This window comes from Ictidomys tridecemlineatus, chromosome 5 (genome assembly GCF_052094955.1).
Source record: "Ictidomys tridecemlineatus isolate mIctTri1 chromosome 5, mIctTri1.hap1, whole genome shotgun sequence".
Taxonomy (NCBI): domain Eukaryota; kingdom Metazoa; phylum Chordata; class Mammalia; order Rodentia; family Sciuridae; genus Ictidomys; species Ictidomys tridecemlineatus.
Window position 1 is genome coordinate 101,379,016 of NC_135481.1, and position 14,071 is coordinate 101,393,086.

General features: G+C 39.5%; 1 protein-coding gene across 43 annotated transcripts in view; it reads left to right on the forward strand.

Moving 5' to 3' along the window:
• Positions 1-14,071, forward strand: part of Nrxn3 (neurexin 3) — a 1,549,271-nt gene that overhangs the window by 1,034,039 nt on the left and 501,161 nt on the right. The gene's annotated exons all lie outside the window — the stretch shown is intronic.

Here is a 14,071-nt window from a genome sequence, read left to right on the forward strand (position 1 = left end):
AAAATATAATTAATAACCAGAGGCCATTATTGTTCAATTTGGCAGCTTCATGTTTGTCCACAACTAGTTGAGAAAGCAGGGATCACTAAAACTGGGCATCTAATATTGCTAGCTACCAGAGAGGAAGCAATATGTGTAAGGCTGTCCATTTATACTTCACCCAAGTGTAAATGATAGTAACTTTGATTCCACCACTTAGGCAATAATCTTTCAGTTAAGGCAGAATGAATGGTCTCCTCTAATCAAAACAGGTATGCAATGTTTTGCTCTGAACAACGCTCCTGCATAGCTATGGAAGGAAGAGATCTGTGGTTCTTAAAAATATATTCAGCTCTGAGCAGGCTGCCTCTAAAAGGGTAATGTCTGCGGTTAAAGGTAGGAGCTTGCTGTAGTAAACTGTTCTTAGGAAAAGAGCTTCCTTATTTGTTTACTATGCACTCCATTCTGATGATGAAGGGAATAGGAAGCACAGAGGGTGACTGCAGGGGCAGCCCTTCAGAGAGCATCAGTAGGAACCACACTAGGGGTCCCTGCCTTACTTTTATTTTAAAGACCTATAGCATGCAAACCCTGTTCCAAAGTTGATTCTTTCCACTGTCTCTGAGCTGTGAGCTTCTGCACTGTGATATCTGTAGTGTGAAGTAGAAGCACACTAAGAAAAAATGCCAATGCACACTGTGACTCTTTCTCTCTTTAAATTTTATTTCAAGCAGCTCAGAGCTTGTAAGGTTGGTAGAATGGCTTGATGGGGAGGAGGGACTACTCAAAGGCTTGATGCTGATCTGGTGACTGTTTTCTCTGAGACTCCTGCTGGATCTGGTATAGACTTTCTCTGTCTCTCTCAAAATGAATAAATGAATAAAATAAAGTAAATAACATAGGGGGAAAAAAAAACAGGTCCCAATCAATTTCATTGAAATGGAAACTTGGGTCCCAAGGGGGAAACAGGTTGGGGAAGGGTTAGGGAAAAAAAAAAAAGAGAGAGAGAGAGAGAGATGTGGGAGATGGGGAAGCCAGACAGACTATTACTAATAGCCATAATTAAGCACGGAAACGCTCAGCGATAATTAGCTAAATTTTGCTAATTAGTGTAAATGATCAGCAGGGAGATGAAGATTATGCATTAGTTAGAGGTTATAGGCTGGCATGGTCTTGCTGGGTTCTGTTCAGCATGTAAAGAGTTAAAGGCAGCTACTAGTAAGTGATGGAATTTTCAGCAGAGTACTTCCCTGGGATTCCTGGGTCAGTCTCTCTCCCTGCCTCCTCCCACCTCTCCTAAAGGGATTGAGCACTTACTTGATTTCTTTAAGGATTGGTTGCTCAGCATCCTCTAAATCTTTTTTGACTCGGTTTCAGTCTTCTTTCTCATTAACCTGCAACTGATGAGATTCAGTGTGATGGAAAAGGAGAACAAACTAAGCAAATGGCCAGATACCCCCAGAAGGGGCCCTCAGAGCCACCAGAGCTGCAGAATGCAGTGAACTCCAGAGTCTGGCATGGCTAAGATAAGTAAGCTCATGAATTCAACTCTTCAGTGTCCTCTTTCAGTAAGTCCTACCCCATTGATTTGGGGCTTGGAGAGTGAATGCATCTATATTAAGTAGGCTCCTTGCATATTTAATTAATGTTTTTGAGCTTGAAATCAAGACAAGCAGCAATTAACAAGATGCCCCAACCTCTGGCTGCCTTCCCACATCCCAGCTGTGACCTTTTGCATATCTAACTAAAAAGACCAGGAGACCCCACAGAGCTTTGCTAATGCACCTCTCCATCTTTCTTGGAGTGCACTTGCTCCCCCCTAGCCCAAGACAAAGGCCTAGTTAATAGCAATTGTTTTGAAAAATCTTGGTGGAGGTGGTAGGAGGCACAGCACCAGGAGGCTGAGGGTTGTTTCTGATGATTTACCACCAACCTCACTCAGTCAAAAGCAATGCTTTCTATTGTCTGTCCTTCATTCCAATATAAAACTAAAACTAGAACCTTCAATCCAAGAACCTTCTTTGGTTTTTAAAGTACTGTGTCTCCTGTTGCTCAATTCCTTGAAAAGCCAAAAATCCTCAGAGCTGCTGCTGATCACCACCGGTCACCTTCCTCATCATCCCACCCTATAATGAGATTCACCATGGTAAAACAGGTGGAAGAAATATTAAAAAAAAAATCTCCAGCTGGCATTTCACCCTTTTTGTTACCCACACTTGGTGCTGATCTTTAGAAAATTGATTATGTTATAGATTTGCCTGAAGTCTATCCCAGGACAGCCTAGAGGAAGCTGAATTCCTTGGTGAGTTGGGGAGAAAAAAGATCACACCTGCCTGGTGTAATTAACCTCCTTCCTAACAGAAATCCATTACTATTTTTTAAATTTTTTTTATTTTTTTAATTTTGTGAATTCCCTTCACTTAGGTCCTCTAGCCCTTCATGCTGTCTTCAACTGTCAATCAATCAACACTGAGCACTTCCTACCTGCAAAGGATCCAGAACCAAATATGATATTGGGTGTTCTGTTAGGAATCATTTTAGAAGTATGTGGGTCACTATGAGCCATGCATGAGTGCTTCTGTATTTTAAAAAGTACAAGGAGAGGGTGGGGATCCACATACCAAGTCAAGTTAATTAATGTAACTATAAAATATAAATTTCCTTTATAAAATGGAATGTACATTCTCATGGTATTCAAAATATCCCTTCAGATTATTTTTGATCATCTGCTTTAAATCTATTCTTTGTTTCCATACTTTCCACATTTCCATGTTTATCAAAGGGCTAAGTAGTTTAGTGATAGAGAACACATAAATAGTAAAATTTGCTTACCAGCCTTCATTTTGCTAAAGGGATTTTGTAGAGTTTTTCCTCATTCCTTTTTTCCCCTTTTGGAACTCCAGTTTTCATTTGCCTTGAAAAATGCTTTAATATTTACCATTTTAAAAGGAGATTTCTCCCAGGATTCAAGGTTTTGTATGTACCTTCTACTTTTATCTTCCACAAAATAACAGACCTTCCTGATGACTTAGACATTTCGTGGAACTAGATGAGGATGTAGAACTCTGGGAAAACTTACTTTAAAAGTAAAACATGTGGTCTAAATTTGGAGGAAGGCTTCTTGCTCAGAACCCAGAGTATGTGCATGTCTGGGAGTAGGGGGGCGTGGGCAGAAGTCTAGCTCACACCATCTTGGTAGAAGTGGTGGTGGTTGTCATGCATATGCACAGGAGTCAGTAGTCCTTGGAAGAAATTCCCTGTCTCATTCTTTGTCATAGTGACCCACCTCAAAGTGTTCCCAGCTATGGGGCTTGTTCTTTTCTGATCTCTTGAGCACTTTCTTTTGGCAGCCAGCTACTTTCTAGCTACTTTCTTTCTGCTTTCCTTCTGGGGATTTGGTACATTGAATAATTCAGAGTGTTGGTTGACAGATAAAGTGATAAGATTTATATATCTTTGGCCTTGGTAATGAATTAATTAAATTGGTTTCTCCTTCTCTCTCTGTCCTCTATCTGCATTGTTTTCCTCTGAAATTTGCTGGCAAGTGGTGGGGCTGGAGATAATTTTGTTCTTGAAAGACCTTTATGGGAAGATTATAATACCCTAGTGTAGATTTCTTTAGGACTTTTAACATGTGGTTGTGTAGGATTGATGTGAGGACTGCCATATCACAGGAAGAGAGGGGAGAAGAGAATCAACAATTTCCTTTAGAGGGGAGAATAAAACTCCTCACCAAACTGGCTGATGGAGAGACTTGGAAAGTAAGAACCTTATTCCTTTAATACCAGTTTTGAATTGGGAAGAGGTAATATATTTCATTTTACATGTGAATTACTTTATCAGATCTGGGAGAGTTGGCCTTTCTAGGACCCTGGATGACCCAGGAGGGAGGCAAGTCTGGGAAGATGAACCTTGGACTTCCACTTCCCTCCCAGTATTATTTTTCTAGTGCTGCAGTTACAAAATAACACATGCTGGTTGGTTCAAATAGGAGAGATTGATTTAGTCATAGGTCTGAAGGCTGCAAGTCCAAGATCAAGGTGTCAGCAGGTTGGGTTTCTTCGGAGACCTGTCTCCTTGGTTTACCGATGGCCATTTCCCACTGGGTCTTAATGTTCTCTCTTTCCTCGGTGTTCTTGCATTCCTGATGTATTTGTGTATCCCAGGACACACATCCAATTGGATTAGGGCTCTTTTAATAATCTCCTTAAAAGTCCTATCTCCAAATATAGTCATATTCTGAGGCACCAAAGTTTAGGGCTTCAACATACGAATTTTGAGGAGACACTATATTATCCCTTTTCTCTGGGACAGAAGTAAAGCTGTACCATTCAGTGAATTTCTTCTAAACCTCTAGAATGGTAAAATAAAACCTCAGTGACTATGGAAGCATTTTTCGATATTATAAAATGATGCCTCACGAAGAAAAATCCTACTTACATATATCTAGGTAAAACAGCAACAGTAGGTTTGGTTAAAAATTGTGTTTATTTTATCTCAGTTCATGTGCTGTGATGGAGTTCTGACCTCCATGTGCATGTTGGTGAATCCTGTCTGTACAGACAGGATCTCTGCAGACACAGTCTCATGTCCCTTGCCTGGGGCTTCCTTACCTAGATCTGATGCCCTCTCAGTCAGACTCCCAGCCCTCCCCCTGACTTCCCTGTAGGACTTGAATTTGAAGGTTCTTCTTTTCCTTTCCTGAGAGACACACCACCAACTTTTTTCACTTTTCATTTTTAACTAAAGAAAAAAAGATTAAGTACCAATGCTTACTTTTTTGGGGGGGTAGTTAAAAAATATGTCCTTTAAAAAAGTGTCAATTTTATTCTTTTTCTGTTGGATTTTTATCTTATGAAAGTTCATCTTAAAATATAAATAGGAGACAGCTTGTCTACTTCATGACAGAATCATGATGCTTAGGTGATATGATTGAGGAAATATGTTGTGAATTATGAACCTCTGGTTATTATAAGTTCCAAGGTCTTTAACTCTTTGGTGAAAGAATGAATATTTTTACTTATTAGTTTCTGAATTATTCAGTTACTTCTAAATAAATAGTTATGAGAATTTGTGCTAATGAGGATAAAAGATGAATGATAATGTAATTCTAATGGAAAGGGTGGTATTGAGTGAGGTGAGACCAATTAACCACAGGATTTACAAATGGAGAAAATTGACCTTAATCTTTGTGGTTTGTGAACCTGGACAAGTCACTTGATTTAAGACTGAATTTCATCTTTAAACTGGGAATAATGATAATAATACCATGCAGATATACAGAATTGTATGGAAGCTTAAACAAGTTGTGCTTTGCACCTTGTAAATCACTATGTACAGGTTAAATATGTTATGAGAAATATTTTGGTGACAATGCTGCCCTCTTTGAGTACCTTGTGCAAAGTTGCTGGGTGGTAGATTGAGGTTAAAAATCTGCATCAATTGGCCTTCCAATTTCTCTATCTGTGGATAGATATTGTCTTTCAGGGGCTGCTGCATTCACCTGCTACTTCTTTGTGGGAAATATAGATGAAAAAACTTTAATGAATATTTTCCTGTTCGTGCATTAGAAGAAGATAGCCTATGACAGTCAGCTTATGATTTAAGATAAGTGTCTCCTTAGCTAGAAACTCATGCCAGGCAAATTTTAACCAGGGATCACAGCTTATAACAAACCAGTTAGAATGTCTGAGATTTTGTGAAATAAAAATGGAGAGGTCTCCAAGAAATATTCTGAGACCATTGAGAAATTCAGAATTAGATCCCATTGGTAGTAAATGAATTGTATACATTTCAAACATTTCTATGTTCGCTATCCACCAGAAACTAAAAATTTTCATCTAGCTTATATTAGGAAGAATCAAGTCTTTTTTAGGACAACAATCTTTAGCTCTAGAAATAGAGAACTACTTTTAAGGTCATTTTTTATAGTTTTACTTTCCAGGACTTGAAGGTTACAGAGGAGATAGGAACACATAATTATGCACTACCTGTAGAGTTGATTTTGTGGCGCCTGAATTTAAAACTAGAATTTTTATAGAGACAATAGAGTGCTGAGTCCTAGATTTTACTCTCTGAGTTTTCTTTCTGACCAACTCTAGGACTTTGGATGTGACATTATGTCTTTTTATTGTGTTAATCTTTTTAAGTTTTAGACATTCAATGATATCGTCATCTTTTTTTCCCTATTCTCTTTCTTTACCTGTAGTTCCCTGTGTGGGATGTAGTGTGAGTGCACTTGTGCACCTGCCTGCCTTAATCCTATAGTGGAGGAAACTTCCTATTTTTTTTTTTCTTCTTTGTACAATGAGAGTTTTGGGTGAGACAATCTCTCCAAAAGTTTCTCAGCACTAGGATTTCATGATTCTCTGATCCGCCTGTCTTTAAAGACACCACTGTGCATCTTAAACTTGTCTGAGTTCCACAGGTCTGCCAATGCTTTATAGGTCTATTTTCTTGACTATCTTAATAACTTTGCCAAAGCCACAAGCCAGGTTTTCTCTTTTTCCCTCAGACAGAAGCAGCATAATGTATAGGAGTGGCTCACTGTGATGCTATAAAGCCCACCATCCAGCTTTACTCAGTGTCATGCTGAGATGGGAAGAATGAAGCTTTAGTTAAAACACATCTGATTAATACGGGAAAGAAGCTGTGTGTTATGTTTAAAATGCTCTGCTGTGTTTAGCAATCTCGGGGCAGGAGGCAGAGCAGCAATGGAGTTTATAAACAGCAAGCAGTTCATTTCTACTTCCAGTTAGGGTTTTGAGAGAGATTTGCTGGGATGGTGCACCAACACCAGAAGCACACCTGCTGTGTGCCAGGCACTCTTACAGACACTTTTCATATATGATTTCATTGAATCCCCTCATGCTCTGAAGTTAATAAAGTTACTACTATTTTACAAATCCAAACACTGAAATCCAGAGAGGTTAAATGGATTGACTGAAGTAATACGGTGCTAAAAGCCAAGATTCAAACCTGCTTCTCACCATAAGCTCTTGATCTTTCTGCTATACCACCCATCACATCAGCTCAAGCAAATGACAGAAAATAAACACCAAACTCTTTTTGTCAGGAATACAGCACACAGGTTACCAAAGTATTCTGATAGTGCCTTTGACACACCTTTCTGAAGTATCCACAAGAGTATCCAGTTCATATTCCCACCCAGGGAGTAAGGAGGTACCACGTGATTGATTCTCTGATGCTGGGAGATGAGGGATTGAGCTCATAAAAGAGGCAAAGGGTTGGGAAAGTACAGATCCCTATAAAGCACACCAACAGTGTCATAAAATTTTGGGGATAGTTGGGCTGGAGATGTGGCTCAAGCAGTAGCTCGCTCGCCTGGCATGCATGTGGCCCAGGTTCGATCCTCAGCACCACATACAAACAAAAATTTTGTGTCCGCTGAATACTAAAAAATAAATATTAAAAAAATTCTCTCTCTCTCTCTCTCTCTCTCTCTCTCTCTCTCTCTCTCTCTTTAAAAAAAAAAAAACTTGGGGGACAGATATAAGAGTGATCAGTTTGCCACATGTGCCAAGTGAGCATCTGGCCAAGGGCATCCAGTCAGTGTTAGACTCAGTGAGGAGCCCAGACAGTGGGATGCCAAGTCCACAGCTTTTCTTTTTCTCCTCACCTTCTCATTCTTTCAAGCCTTTCTCAAATGACAGCCTGGTTCCCCACCTCCCTTTCTGCAGAGCAATCTCCTCCTAACCAGGTGAAGCCCTATGGCTTTGGATTCGGCCAGCATTGAATTTTTGTGGCCTTAAGCTTAAAATAATTCATTATGAGCATCTGTCGAATAGGTGCCTGGCTTGTGCTAAGGGACAGGATTTCTTGGAATGTGCTGAAGGCTTCCTCTTTACAGGAGATCCCTTTGTGAGGAAGTGCTCAGATTTAGAGTCCTGTGCACTAAGAGAATTCCTGTCCTGGTAGGGTCTTACCCAACAGAGAGCAAGAAAGAAATAACCTTTTTTTTTTTTTAATTTAATTTGTTCTTTTTATATATTGATGGTAGAGTGTATTTTGACATATTTTATACACATAGAATATAACCTGTTCTAATTAGGATCTCATTCTTATTGTACATGATGTGGAGTTACACTGGTTGTATATTCACATATGAACATAGGAAAGTTATGTCTGATTCATTCTATTGTCTTCGCTAATCCTATCCTCCCTCCCTTCCCTTCACTCCCCTTTGTCTAATTCAATAAACTCCTTTTCTTCCCTGCCCTTTTATTGTGAGAAATAACCTTTTTATGCAACTCTTACTGCTCTTCATTTGGAAGCCATGACCCAGTTATTATTCAAGGACATATCTCCAGCGCCAGTCCTGACCCCTCGCTTGTCAGCTGTTGAGCACCTGTATACACATAAATCCCCTAGAAACCAACAAGCCACATTTTCTGAGATACTGTCGTTGCCCTCCTTCTTTTACTGTTTTGAAATACACCTCTCACCCCCTGCATTTCAACAACCGTGTGTACTCCTGAGTGACTTTCCCCCAAACTATGAATTTCAACTATTTCTGAGGCAGTCTTTCAGAATTTGAATATAATTACACGCTTTGGGTGCAAATTGTGATTTTTGCTACATAAGAAACTAATGGAAATGATCCGCCTGTTCCTGTAGTTTACAGATTATATGCTTTGGAACTGGGGATATATATTTAGGTTGCTTTTCTGTGTGGCACATTAAAATGGAAACCAGCTCGGGGTGAGCCACCATGGTTGCTAGGCAGTAAAGCAGGTTGACAGAGCATGGTATCAAACTGAACCAGCGTTGGTGTTTTACTTAACACCTGTTTGCTTTGTACCTTTGTCATTTGATGGTGTCATAGAAGGGGGAAGGGGGAGGAGACAGGAAGGTCTGGTTGTCAGCAGAGACTTAAACAAGGAGTAAGAAATAAGCCCAAACACCCATGTGAAGTGAACATTTTTTAAAAATCTGACATTGCTATGCAAAGAGCTGTTCTTATGAAGAGCAAGCAAGACTTGAAGCAGTGCACAGGTGCAGGAGGCATCTCAAGGAATGTGGTCTTGGGTGGGAACTTATCTTCAGAATAGGAGCCATAGCCAGCAAAGAAGAGTGAACTGGTGTCCCCAGGCCGGAACTGTTCTCAGCAGGTCCAGATAAAAGGAGCTGGTTAAAAATTGTCCAACGTGCTTCAGTAGTTCATTTAATTTCTAGACTGAAATTCCAGACTTATCGCGTGCAAGTGGTAATAGGCAGCAAAGGGCTTTGGGGCTTCTTTATAATTGATAACTAATAGAATAACTCCAATTGCTTTGAAACTCTGGTTTTAATAAAAGCCCAACGGCCCTGGAAAACAATTAGATTGCAGATAAAAGAAAGCCTTCTCAGATTCTCTGAGGACAATTTCAGTAGCACTCTGATCATTTTAAAAGTTTGGGAAAAAAAAAAAGATTATAGGGTTAAATCTCAACTATTGGGAGAATTTGAGAATTTGGCTTCCTAAACAATTGGGTAGAGGGAGGATCTTAGAGATTATATAGCCGAGATTTCATTGTACACATTTTTCCCATGAGTCAAATATAGTATATACGTTTTCATGAAACAATATCTCTGTATGATCACAGAGCATATTATATATATATATATATATATATATATATATATATATAGTGGTGGGGGGGTGTAGAATGCAGGGGCATTTAACCATTGACCCACATCCAAAGCCCTATTTTGTATGTTACTCAGAGACAGAGCCTCACCTGAGTTGCTTAATGCTTCCTTTTTGCTGAGGCTGGCTTTGAACTCTCAATTCTCCTACCTCAGCCTCCAAGCTCCTGGGATTATAGGCATGCACCACTCCCTTATATATTAATTCAAACTTCTTAAATAAAATAAATCCAAGAAAGGATACTAGGCTTTCACAAGAATGACAATAATATCTATTTGACTCACTAATGACTGTTAAAATATACCACTATTTCTTTTAATTTATTCAGTGTACCTGAGAGTTTTCTAAAAGTTTTAGTTCAATAAAAGTTTTAGTTCATTTAACTCTCCTATGAGTTAGGTACAGTTGTTTTCCCATTTTAAAGACATGAATGTGAAGGCATGGAAGGTTTGAGACATTTGCCTGAGGTCATGCGGATGGATAATGCATGGCAGAACTAGTTTGGACATCCAAACAATTTGTGTTTTTAGTATTTAAATTTTCAAGGTAGATTTCTCAAATGAATCCTGGACCATTTTTGAAAGGACCTTTTTTATATTCTACTTAGAGCAGAGATGAATTGTAAGGACTATAGTGTCTTCTGGACTTAGCAGCTAACAATACACTTCAACTTTGTGTCAAGCATTGAATCAAATACTTGAGTTTACCTGCTCTAATTTTTCTTACCATCCTCCAAAGGAAGTACTATGATTAGTGTGAATTTATAAGGAAAAAAAAATTGAGCCTGAGAGTTAACTAACTCATTTATATCTCTACAGACAACCACACCCTCCTATCTCCTTTCTTTTGTTCCTTCTTTGAAATCTTTAAATGACAAAGGAACAAAGCAAATATGTGTTAAGTAAAACACCAAAGCTGGTTGCAAGTTTCACTTTCCAGCAGTTAGCCCACTGCTTCTCTTGAACTTTGGTTAGCACATCTGTGCAAATATAGACCTGTTCCCAAATACTGAAAACAACCGATTAGAATACTTTCCTCCATTCACATGCCCTATTACATTCCAGGAAAGACTTTCCAAAACAGCCTTTGCTAACACACACGAGTTCTAAATCAGCTGGCAAAGAATGGTGGCATATTCAATGAAGGATCAAAGCACGAGAGCCCCTCCGTTGACAAGAGAGCCCATTGGTGAGTCACTCTCCTCATTTTTGATCTACTTTAAGAAATACTTTGTCTTGGGAAACTCAGTTTCCAACAGTCATTATAGGCTTTCCCCTCAACCCATAATTTTAGACAAATTACCAAATCTCCCTGGTTGTAGTTCTCTCACCTGCAAAGTAAGGGAATTCAAGTGGCCTGCCAGGTTTTTTTGTGTGTGAGTTTGATAGTAATCTTTCTAGCAGGGCTCAGAGGTAAAATCCTGATGGTTTCTCAAATACCTTTTGTCTCTTATGAAATTACCTTGAATCTCTTGAATCTACTTTCATTCTTGAATCTCTCTCTCTCTCTCTCTCTCTCTCTCTCTCTCTCTCTCTATATATATATATATATATATATATATATACACACACACACACACACACACACACACATGTATATGTATATACACATATGTATGTGTGTCTATGTATACACATATGTATGTATATACACACACATACATATATGTGCAGTTCATTAATTGTGATGGTGGAACTAATGAATTGACTGAATTGACTATTTCTACACTGGCAATAGTTTTGCAATTTGGGCCAGTGGGTGTGTTTGCATGTCCATATGGGTGAATGTATGAGCTGGAGAAGAACATTGTGGCATAAAGCCCTTAACATTCCCAATTAGCTCCTGGCTTGGGATGAAAAGATCAGGCATGAAGATTAAGCCTAGTGTAGTAATGCTTTAATAACCTTTTCTTCCTGATTTGTTGTCACCATTCAGTCCAGTTTTGTCACAGACTCATGTCACCATGTCAATATTCATCTCAGTAGGGACAATTTTTATGTAAACTAGGAATATAAACCTAGACCTGACCCTCTACAGTCAATCCCTCTCTTTGTGATGGCTCATGTCTCTTCTTTTATTCCAGGCCAGGGGTCACTCTGAAGATAGCCCCATCCTCTACCTGCCCTTAGATATATATTTGATTTTTTTGTGATAAAGAACTTTTTCAGACAGTCCTGAGATTGCACCTCTTTATTTCTGGACAAAAGGTGACTCCATCCTGGTAATCCAGAAAAAGATTCATAACCTCATCCTCATGTTCCTCAGGCCCTGGGGATGCTGCTAACTAAGAATGTTCCAATGCGGGACACCCATGGGACGAAAAGCTGCTTTGCTTGTGTGACGTCACTGAGTGCCAAATGTGGATGACGTCTTTAGAGATCTTTTCGAATCAGATGATTTTTCGCGTGAAGAAACTAACAGATCAGGAGTCTGTGAATTGTTCCCAAATCACCCCTTTCAAATTAGGGGCAAATCAAGGTTTGCACACATTTCTACATTTTTCCATTCATTCCTCTCTGGACCACACCACATTGTGGGTGCTCCACCTCTCCACGTGTCCCCTGTCTCACTGGAGTCTGGGAGATGGGGATGGTCTCCAACACAACCTGAGAAACACATCAGCACAGGAGGAGCAGAGAGCAGCTCTCTGAGAGCAGCATGGAAGCCAAGATTCCAACCCACACACTGCTTCCTCCAATTGCCACCCCTGAGGGCAGTGCCACTCCATCCCAGGCATGTCCCTCCCTTCCTCCCTCAGAGGGTCCCGAGTTCTCTCTGCCCCAGCAGTCTAGGAGGGAAATTCAGTGTGCTACAGTTCAATCAAACCGTTTGATGAGAGCTTTTGAGCCTAATTACATGGAAGGTTTCTTCCAGTGAAAGGAAAGAGGAAAGAGAAAGGGAGAAATTAAATTGAAGTGTAAATCAGTCAAGGGCTGAGATCCCGCGCTTTCTTTCTTTTTAATCAAGAGTAAAATGAGAGGAGAGTTTTAAGGATCATCACAAGACACCATTAACTACCCAAGGAGCTCTTGACTGAAGATGGTTTGTCATGAAAAGAAAAATGTACAATTTGTCCAAAAAAGGAAGTATCTGAAGGTTTTGCAGCAATTTAAGAGGATGACACTCAGGGTAGGGTGGTTGGTTTTCCTATGACTATTTTGTCTTTCATTCTGCTAGAGAATTAGCACATTTTCTTACATCCTTTATGATATTCTCAATAAATGCTATAAATCAATGATTCGGTAAATATGTAATTATATATATATTTTTTTACATAGGAAAGTGCAATATGCTTTCTTTTGTGGTTTTTGTAGATTGTGGTCGATCCCTCTATGATGACTACTATTTGTAGAATGTTTTACAGTGCTTCAGAGAAAATGTATGATCTTTCTTGATCCTCTACACCCTGGCCCTGTACATTAGAAGAACACATGAGATGATTATTCATCCTACCTTTTTTAAGCTGAAGTATTCAAAAGCAAAGAGGCACGAATGACTTGACCAAATCATTCAAGTATTAGATGACAGAGCAGAACTGATACACAACTTTTGTCCACTAGATCTCCTTGTATTACTTAGTACTTTGTATAGAATTTCTGGGCTTTTCAGCAGTAGAGAATAGTGTTTGCAGAGAAAATGCACTGGACCTCACACCTAGGTATTGAGTGCTTTCGATGAGCAGTTCAAGGCTCTGGTCTGGGGGCTAGGATTGTGGCTCCGCGGTAGAGCGCTCGCCTAGCACATGCAAGGCCCTGGTTTCGATCCTCAGTACCCCATAAAAATAAAATAAGGATGTTGTGTCCAACTACAACTAAAAATTAAATATATATATTAAAAAAGACTCTGGTCTGTGTTCTAGAGTGGAAAGTAAAATGTTTACTTTGCCCTCAAAAGCTTCTAGTGTAGTTAAAATTGCTTAAAGTAATACTTAGATCTATCCACTTCAACCCCACAGCATCTCCAACTGCAGCATCTGGGCAGTTGCAACAACCCCACCTTGAAGGACCTTCCTAAACCTCTGTTTGCCCTCCTGTCTATGCTGCACCCACCTGAAGTAGCGGAGATCTTGGCATTTCCCCTTGGTCCCCAAGATGAAGTCCATTACCTGCCAGGACTGGTCTCCACTATCTCTGTTTTCATCTCCCCACATGATCTTTGACCACCTTGACCTTTCTCTGCACCTTTTTCTTTTATTCCTGGAACACCTCCACATTTCCCCCACTATTTGGCCTCTATCTGTTCCTTTTGTCTAAATTTTTCATCCATATTGCCACATGGTCACTCTTTCTTACTCTAACATCAAGTTCAACTTTGAAGTCATTTCCTTAGGAGCCTTTCTTAATGACCCAGTCTTAAAATCACTCTTTGAAATCTCTCTCTAGTGTATTACTTTGTTTTCATTTTACTGTAGCTTGAAAATCTCCATGATGTTCCTTGTAAGTG